This window comes from Rhinoderma darwinii, unplaced genomic scaffold (genome assembly GCF_050947455.1).
Source record: "Rhinoderma darwinii isolate aRhiDar2 unplaced genomic scaffold, aRhiDar2.hap1 Scaffold_84, whole genome shotgun sequence".
Taxonomy (NCBI): Eukaryota; Metazoa; Chordata; class Amphibia; order Anura; family Rhinodermatidae; genus Rhinoderma; species Rhinoderma darwinii.
The window spans coordinates 315699-324157 of NW_027464408.1; the positions used below are offsets into that span (position 1 = coordinate 315699).

General features: G+C 47.9%; 1 long non-coding RNA gene across 1 annotated transcript; it reads left to right on the forward strand.

Moving 5' to 3' along the window:
* The first annotated feature begins 3659 nt into the window (after positions 1 to 3659).
* On the forward strand, positions 3660 to 6024 carry LOC142731608 (uncharacterized). The gene is made up of 3 exons (XR_012879044.1): positions 3660 to 3730; positions 5810 to 5911; positions 5982 to 6024. It is a non-coding gene; the product is annotated as an uncharacterized LOC142731608 (long non-coding RNA).
* Positions 6025 to 8459: the final 2435 nt, after the last annotated feature.

Consider the following 8459-nt stretch of genomic DNA (forward strand, 5'->3'; position numbering starts at 1 on the left):
TTGCCCTTTACCAGAGCTGGTGGTGTCACCACTGGGGGTGGTGCCTAAGAAGGAGCCGAATAAGTTTAGGCTCATACATCATTTATCTTACCCGAGGGGGCGATCGGTTAATGATGGGATTTCTCCGGAACTTTGCTCGGTGGCTTACACGTCGTTTGATGCGGCAGTTGCGTGGGTGCGCCGCTATGGTGTGGGTGCATTAATGGCAAAAACGGATATTGAGTCGGCCTTTCGCCTCCTCCCTGTGCATCCTGACAGCATACGGCTGTTAGGATGTTATTGGGACGGGGCTTATTTTGTGGATCGCTGCCTCCCTATGGGGTGTTCTATTTCCTGTGCCTATTTTGAGGCTTTTAGTTCTTTCCTGGAGTGGGTGGTTTGTGAGGTTGCGGGGGTCTCATCGGTCATACATTACTTGGATGATTTCCTGTGTGTTGGTCCAGGCGGGTCTTCGGTTTGTGCTACGTTGTTGAACACGATAGAGTGGGTGGCAAAGGGGTTCGGTGTGCCTTTGGCCCAGGACAAAACGGAGGGACCTAGCTCCTGTCTGGTCTTTTTAGGAATCACCATTGATTCTTTGAGGATGGAGTGTCGGCTCCCGGAAGATAAATTGGTAGCGTTACGGGCGGAGGTGGACCGGGCTAGACATTTGCGTAAGATCACGTTACGTGCTTTACAGTCATTATTGGGTAAGCTTAACTTTGCTTGCAGGATTATGCCCATGGGCCGGATTTTCAGCAGGCGGCTGTCGGGAGCGACGGCTGGGGTGACAGCCCCTCATCATTTCATTCGTCTGACACAGACGCTGAGGGCAGATTTGGCAGTTTGGTTTGAGTTTTTGCATCGTTATAATGGGAGGTCCTTGATCATGGCCCCGGTGGTTGACAGCGTGGATTGGGAGCTGTTTACAGATGCTGCGGGGGGCGTGGGATTTGGGGCTTACTGCAAGGGTCAGTGGTGCGCGGCGCGGTGGCCTGAGGAATGGGCGGAGTTGGGTTTGGTGAAGAACCTGGCATTCCTAGAGCTGTTTCCCATAGTAGTGGCGGTGGAAATTTGGAGTGAGAGGTTTCGGGACAGCAAGGTACGGTTCCATTGTGACAACTTGGGCGTGGTGGGGGCTATTAACAACGTGTCAGCGTCATCCCCCCCGGTCGTCCGGCTTTTGAGGCACCTTGTTTTACGTTGCTTGTCTTTGAACGCTTGGGTTGTGGCGGTTCATGTGCCAGGGATCAAAAATGACATCGCAGATTCTCTTTCTCGCTTGCAGTGGGAGCGGTTCAGGATGGTGGCTCCGGACGCGGAGGAGGACGGGATCGCTTGCCCGGAATGGTTGTGGGGGCTGGGTTACGAGCCGCAGGAGGTTTGATTCAGGCTTCGCTTGCGCAGGGTACTTGGGCTGCTTATGATTCGGCGTGGCGGGAGTGGGAGAGTTGGTTGGCAGTTCTGGAGGGTGTAGTGACGGATGAGGATCGGGTGGTGGCGTTGTTAGTTTTTCTGGGGCAAGTCTCTATCGCGGGCTGGTCAGTGTCCAAGGTGAATCGTTTTGTGGCAGCCCTGGCTTTTGGTTTTAAGGTCCGGGGGTACACGGATGTTACAAAAAGTTTTTTGGTTGGCCAGGCCCTGAGGGGGTACAGGAGAGGGAGGATGTTGCCGGATCGGCGGCGCCCTGTGTCGTTTATGTTGTTGGAACAGTTGTGGGGGGTGTTGTGTGACATTTGTTTTTCCAGCTACGAGGTGACCCTGTATAGGTTGGCATTCTCGTGGGCATTTTTTGGGGCCCTGAGGGTCGGGGAGCTGGTGGCTCCCAGCACAAGGAGACCTGGGGGGTTGAGAATGGAAGATGTGTTGGTAACGGATCGGAGTGTGGAATTCTGGATCCGGCGGTCTAAGACGGATCAAGGGGGTCGGGGTAAGAGAGTGGTGTTGGGGGTGGCCAAGGGGGTCAGGATGTGCCCGGTCGCCTGCTTTGCGGGGTTCAGAGAGGTCTCAACGGTGCGTAGGGGACAGTTGTTGTGTCATGAGGATGGGTCCTTTATGTCCCGGTATCAGTTTACGTGGGTTTTTCGTAGGTGTCTGCGGAAGTTGGGACTGGAGGAGGCGTTGTTTTCCCCCCATTCTTTTCGGATTGGGGCAGCGACGGAGGCGGTGGCATGGGGGTTGGGTGAGGAAGTGGTAAAGCAGATAGGTCGATGGGATTCCCGCCGCTTCCAGCTGTATGTGCGCCCTCAGTTTATATGATAGTCCAGTCGTAATCCCTCCTTCTCTACACTCCCTCCGGCTCCCCTCATCGTTTTTCTCTCCTCCTCCATGTTTCGCTTGCATCCTTACTCGTTTTGTTAATCAGTGGTTTTATTTTTCAGGACCCGCGGGCCGATTGGTGTGGATCGTCGGGCATTCCTACGTTCATTGGGGGGCGGAGCGGGCGGATGTTCGTCCAGACGGGCGGCAGTTGGGTTTTCGGCGGGAGGATGTAGTCGTGCGGTGGCTGGGGAGTAGGGGGATGCTGTGGAGTCGGGTGTTGCCGGACGTGCATCGGTTTGCGCTGATGGACAGGGCCCCGGATGTCTTGGTGTTACATGTCGGGGGTAACGATTTGGGTAGTCGTCCTTTTCGGGAATTGATCAGGGATATAAAATACGATCTACTCAGGTTATGGTCCGTTTTCCCGGCTATTAAGGTGGTGTGGTCAGAGATTGTCCCGCGGAAGGTTTGGCGGCATGCTAGATCGGTGCAGCGGTTGAATAAAGCCAGGGTTAAGGTTAATCGGGCAGTTTCGGGTTTCGTGGTGAGAAATGGGGGGGTCTTCGTGCGTCATTATGACTTCGAGGATGGCCAGGGTAATTATTGGCTAGGTGATGGTGTGCACCTGACGGCCGTGGGGATCGACCTGTGGACTCTGCGCCTGCAGGAAGGTATCGAAAGGGCCCTCTCGTTGGGTGGGGGCTCGCATACTTAAAGGTGTCTAAGTATGTTCGTGTGGCGGATTGGGGGTCCTTGGAGTTGGTGGTAAATTACTGTGGGGGGGGGGGGATTCATAGGGGGTATGGTCCCTCCCCAATTTATTATGGTTGGTAGTCTGCTCAATTTGGGCTCCTGCTGGGTGGTGTCCCGAGGAGTGGTCAATTAGGGCTCCCGCTGGGTGGTGTCCCGGGGAGTGGTCAATTTGGGCTCCCGCTGGGTGGTGTCCCGGGGAGTGGTTGCGGTTGAGGTCAGCCAACTGCAGGTATAACGGTGCCCCTGAGCCAGTAGGGTGACGGCTGGGAGTAAAATACTATGCAGGTGGGCTGTTTCGTGACAGACTTTTGTAGCTCCAAGGACTCCCCTTCCATTGTTATTATTATTTGTAAATTGTTGTTCTTGATGTTTGTTTGTAAATAAAATGGCTGCTGTGGCCAAATTTATCCAACCCAAGTGTCTGAGTCTTATTAGAGGGACAGGGGGTTTGGGAAAAGGTATGGCCATTAATGGGGAAGGTGAGTAGGTGAAGCCACTTCCCCCCCCCCGGTAGGAGTGTACGCACTCTACAGTCCCCTGATCATGTGTGCTTGTAGACAAGGAGAGACCCGGATCCTTAGAAATCAGTCTGTGATTTTTCTCTCTCAGCTCATGAAGGGTTTTGTACCTTTGTGGAATTCCTGACACAACTAGATTTCTGCTGGAGTTATGAGAAGTCGTGCAGGAAGGAGCGCAGGTTCAGTTATCCGGTCTGTGACCAGGTCGACGCTGGTTGGTATGTGCTTGTTTTACATCCTAAGGCTCCATGCACACGACCGTACATTTCATCCGTAATTACGGACCCATTCATTTCTATGGCCGACGGACACCTTCCCATATATTTACGGGACAATGTCCGTGCCGTAGAAACCTTCCATAAAACATAAGACATGTCCTATTTTTTTATTTTACGTACCGTGCTCCCATACTTTATAATGGACCACGGCCTGCAAATTTCAGACCGTGATTACGGGCACGGTCATGTACATGGGGCCCGAGACACTATTTTATAACTTTTGTTTCATTAGTAACATGTAATAAAAATGATCTCTAGAATCTCTTCATTTTCAACTAAAGGTCTGGATACTGGAATCTTAGGGTATGTTCACACGAGGTCATTACGTCCGTAATTGACGGACGTATTTCGGCCGCAAGTACCGGACCAAACACAGTGCAGGGAGCCGGGCTCCTAGCATCATACTTATGTACGACGCTAGGGGTCCCTGCCTCTCCGTGGAACTACTGTCCTGTACTGAAATCATGATTACAGTACGGGACAGTTGTCCGGCAGCGAGGCAGGGACTCCTAGCGTCGTACATAACTATGATGCTAGTAGCCCGGCTCCCTGCACTGTGTTCGGTCGGGGACTTGCGGCCGAAATACATCCGTCAATTACGGACGTAATGACCTCGTGGGAACATACCCTTAAAGGGCAATACTACCCCAGTTCTACATGGATACAGTCAGCCTAAATATCTGTATCAGGGGTGTACACATGATTTTGTAAAGGAGGGGGGATTTTTACATGTTACGCGGAGCGCACAGACACTTGATAGACACAAGAAAATCCCAGTCACATGGTGCAGGATATATTTATCATATGACTCTATAATGATTGCCCCAAAGCCATAGGAAAACTGCATTTTGGCGAAAGACGCACTTTAGAAATATATAATCTCGCTATACAGCACACAAATAAATCAGTAAGAGCTAGAGTGCCCATGATGGTAGCGCCATCAATGCCAGATTAGTGCCACCTGTACAATGTAGTACCATGCAGAGTGCCACTCATACACAATAGGGTCTGCAGAATATAGCCGTATAATCTGTGGTGGTCTTGGGCAGTAATGGCTACATTCCGGGTGATCTACGGTGGTGACGTAACTGTGTCACTACCATTTTGTGTTACATTTTACCCATGCACAGTAAGACCAAGTTCACATGGAGTTTTTTGGCGCGGTTTTTGACGCAGAAACCGCTTCGGAAAACGCCTCCCATTGATTTTAATGGGAGAGCAGAAAAAAGCGCTCTCGGGAAAAAGAACCGTCATGCCCTTTCTTTAGGCGTTTCCATCTCTGACCTCCCACTGACATCATGGCGCTTAATGGCCGCGGCCGAAAAACGCAGCAAAAACTGCGGCAAGTGTTATGCTGGCACGTCAAAATCTGCCTCAAATTTTCAGAAGGAATTTTGAAGCAGATTTTTCCACCTGCAAAAAAAACTCTGTGTGAACAGGGCCTTCTAGGTAGAAATCTGTCAATCAGCGGCGAGTGGGCGGAGGTAGCAGCAGCTCGTAAATAATGGTGTCTTTTCTATAGCGGTGGTGAAGTTCTTAAAAACAGCTTCACTTTAGCAAATAAGTGACAGACAGCAGAAATCAGTGTGTCTGTCAGTACATTATGATGCCCTAAGTGAGCAGCATAATGTAGATGACAGGTTCCCTTTAAATGATAACATTCTGGCTGCTTTCAGCTGCCACTAGAGGGAGCACACGGTGTACAAATTTATAAAGCTCCTATTGAAGTCATTGGGAACTGTATGATTACAACTGCATCCAGCTCCCCCTGGTGGCAACTTCTGTAATCATTCAGGAGAGACTGAGACAGTGAAAGGTCTACATGGCAAGTTATTCTCCAGCCCTCTGGGCATCTTGTGGGCATTATTGCAGCCATTAGTACAGCGTTTATAGGGTCGCTAGAAGATGCTCAGTAGAGATGTTGGTGCAGATATCTTGGCATGTAAGAAATATGTATAACAAGTAATGACTCCAGCCGTTATTCCATGATTAATGTGATCTTGTTCCCCTGGGGCAAAGAACTTGGAAGGCGCTCAAGAAGTATTTTGGAGACAGGCAGACTTTGGTTACGTTATGGAGCGTTTGGCTGAAGCACAAGTCTTCTGTCATCCACGTGAGCAGGTCGGTCTGTCTTGTGCGTTGCTTCTTCTGACTGGTAATCAAGATTGTCTGACATGTCTCTTTATTACAGGGAGACTCTCTCTTGGCCTGTTCCCGCCACCTCCTGCACTGCCACCTTTATTTGGACTTACGAAATCCTAGACGATCACAAGACAGGTCTGTAGTGCTTCATATTGAACTATTGGTCCAGTTGACAATAATATTAAAAATAATATTTAAACACATTGAAGGGGATGTCTGTTTTAAAAAATATATATATATATTTTTTAATTACTTTATTATGGAATTCTGAGTTATTGGTGTAGTCCCTCATTCAGGATCCTCGTCTATTAGCCAGAGCGTTAAGCGGCTTCAAAGAGCGTGCCTCACTGGAGGACCCAGCACAACAACGCATTACACGGACAGACCATTTATTTAATTGGGAACTGTGTAATGCTTCATTTCTCCTGTGGTGGCGCTGCAGGGAAATTGAACACTTTCCTCCAGGTTCCCTCTCGGATTACAGCTGATATCTGGGGGTGCTGCCACTGGACGCCCCGTAATCCGCTTATTCACTTTGGTCCCTTGGCGTTCTCCAAAGCAACCCCTTTCTAAATAGGGTTTCCAGTTTTCTATAAAAATCTCATTCACTGTATAATTAAAAGTTATGTAACCTAACAATGTGTTCAGTGCCTCAATTTCTTACCATTTTTAAGATCTGTGATTGCTGTCACTGAATGGCAAACAAAGATACATAGCCCGTTAATGGTTTATTCACACACGGCAGATTTTTTGCAAGCCCCATTCACATGAACGGGACATTGTCAGAAATTTCTACAACAAATCTGCCATGTGTGAATATATCCCGTCAGCCTATCCGTGCCCCCTCTATTAATGATCCATGAATGTGTGTGCAGGGCGTGATCAAGACAGATTCAGCCTCTGATTATAAGCAATATTTCCAATTACTTTAAGCAAGCAGAGATCTTAAATGGTAGGTGGTTAAAACATAAAGTATAATAGATTGTTTTTAACTTTTCATTATAAATGTAATTGCCCAATGATCTCTGTAGTATGGAGACTAAACATGCCGATCCTCTGTTCTCCTGGGGGATAAGCCGCTGTTAGAGAGATCTTGCCGCGGTTTCTTCCCCCTCTCCCCATTTAAATAAACCGGCACAAAAAACATTTTATAGTGGGATCAGGTGAAATAGCTGTTGGCCAAACAAACACTCTGCCAACATCTATTGCATATGTATGGCCAGCTTTATGCCTCCATAACAGGTCAAGCTTCAGTTCCCCCATAACTGTGCCCACAGCAGCGCCCATACACTTGCATTATTCACAAGTCTGAGCTGCTCTGTCTTCACATGACAATTAGCGATTACCACTGACGGATTAGGAACCTCCAGACGAAGGTATTAGCGCCGAAACGCGAGTTGGGGTGGACTCTGGCTGTATTCATCCTGTTCAATCACCATGGGTATGTGAGATTTCATCTATTCTTCCAGCAATTTTCATGTATTTTGGGTTGCATTTTTTCCGATTCTTGATATTTCATCATGTTTTTCGGTACTTGTGCTGTTATATCTGTTGCCTTATTATGATTAAACCATCTGAATATATCTACATAGTCTGTAACACTCTATATTTATTGATGTTTATTACTGTATTACCTTGTGTACAGACTATTACCTTACAGATATTTACATATATCATTTAAAGGACGCATATGCACTTTATTTATCTGCTTCTCACATAGCCGCATGGTCTGATTTCATTTACCAGCCAATGATCCTTGTTTTTACTGTGGTTTTTTGGATTCTTTTTATTTTGTGCTACTATTGTTAAATAAAGTTTTTGTAAATTTATTATTTCTTTGCTTCGCAGTGTCAATCTTTCTCTTTTGGTTTTCTACTTGCATTTTCTGATGCTGTTAGGGTTTCACGCCCTGAAATCAACCCAGTGGTCCACACATATTTCCATGTGCGACTTACCCTGAACCTTTGGGGATACAGATTTCTGTTGCTTTCTCTTTTTTGAATCGGTTCTATCGATTCTTCATCAGTTGTTTCTACCGGGACAGCAGTGTGGTATCTGGGAATGAAGGGCAGGGCCGATTCTAGCTTTTCTGCTGCCTGAGGCGAAAATGGAAACGGCGCCCGCCCCCCCCCCCCTCCACAAAAAAATAAATAAATTGTAAGTAAGAAACAACTTGTAAAACGAAACAAGAAAATTAAAGCTGTGTGAATAAAAAATACATTAGGGCCTGTTCACATCACAGTTCGCTTCCGTTCCGAGGTTCTGTCGGGTGAACCCCGCAACGGAAAGTGAAAGTGACAGCACAGCTTCCGTTTCAGTCACCGTTGATCTCAATGTTGATGGAAAAATCGCTAATGGCTTCCGTTCGTCACCATTCCGGCTGGTTTCCGGTTTTCCGACGGAATCAATAGCGGAGTCGACTACGGAACGGAATCGAACGGTGATGTGAACAGGCCCTTATTGAACATCATTGTTATAAACTGCAAGGTCTCATAATGCTACAGGCAATTGTATAGTAAATATCCCT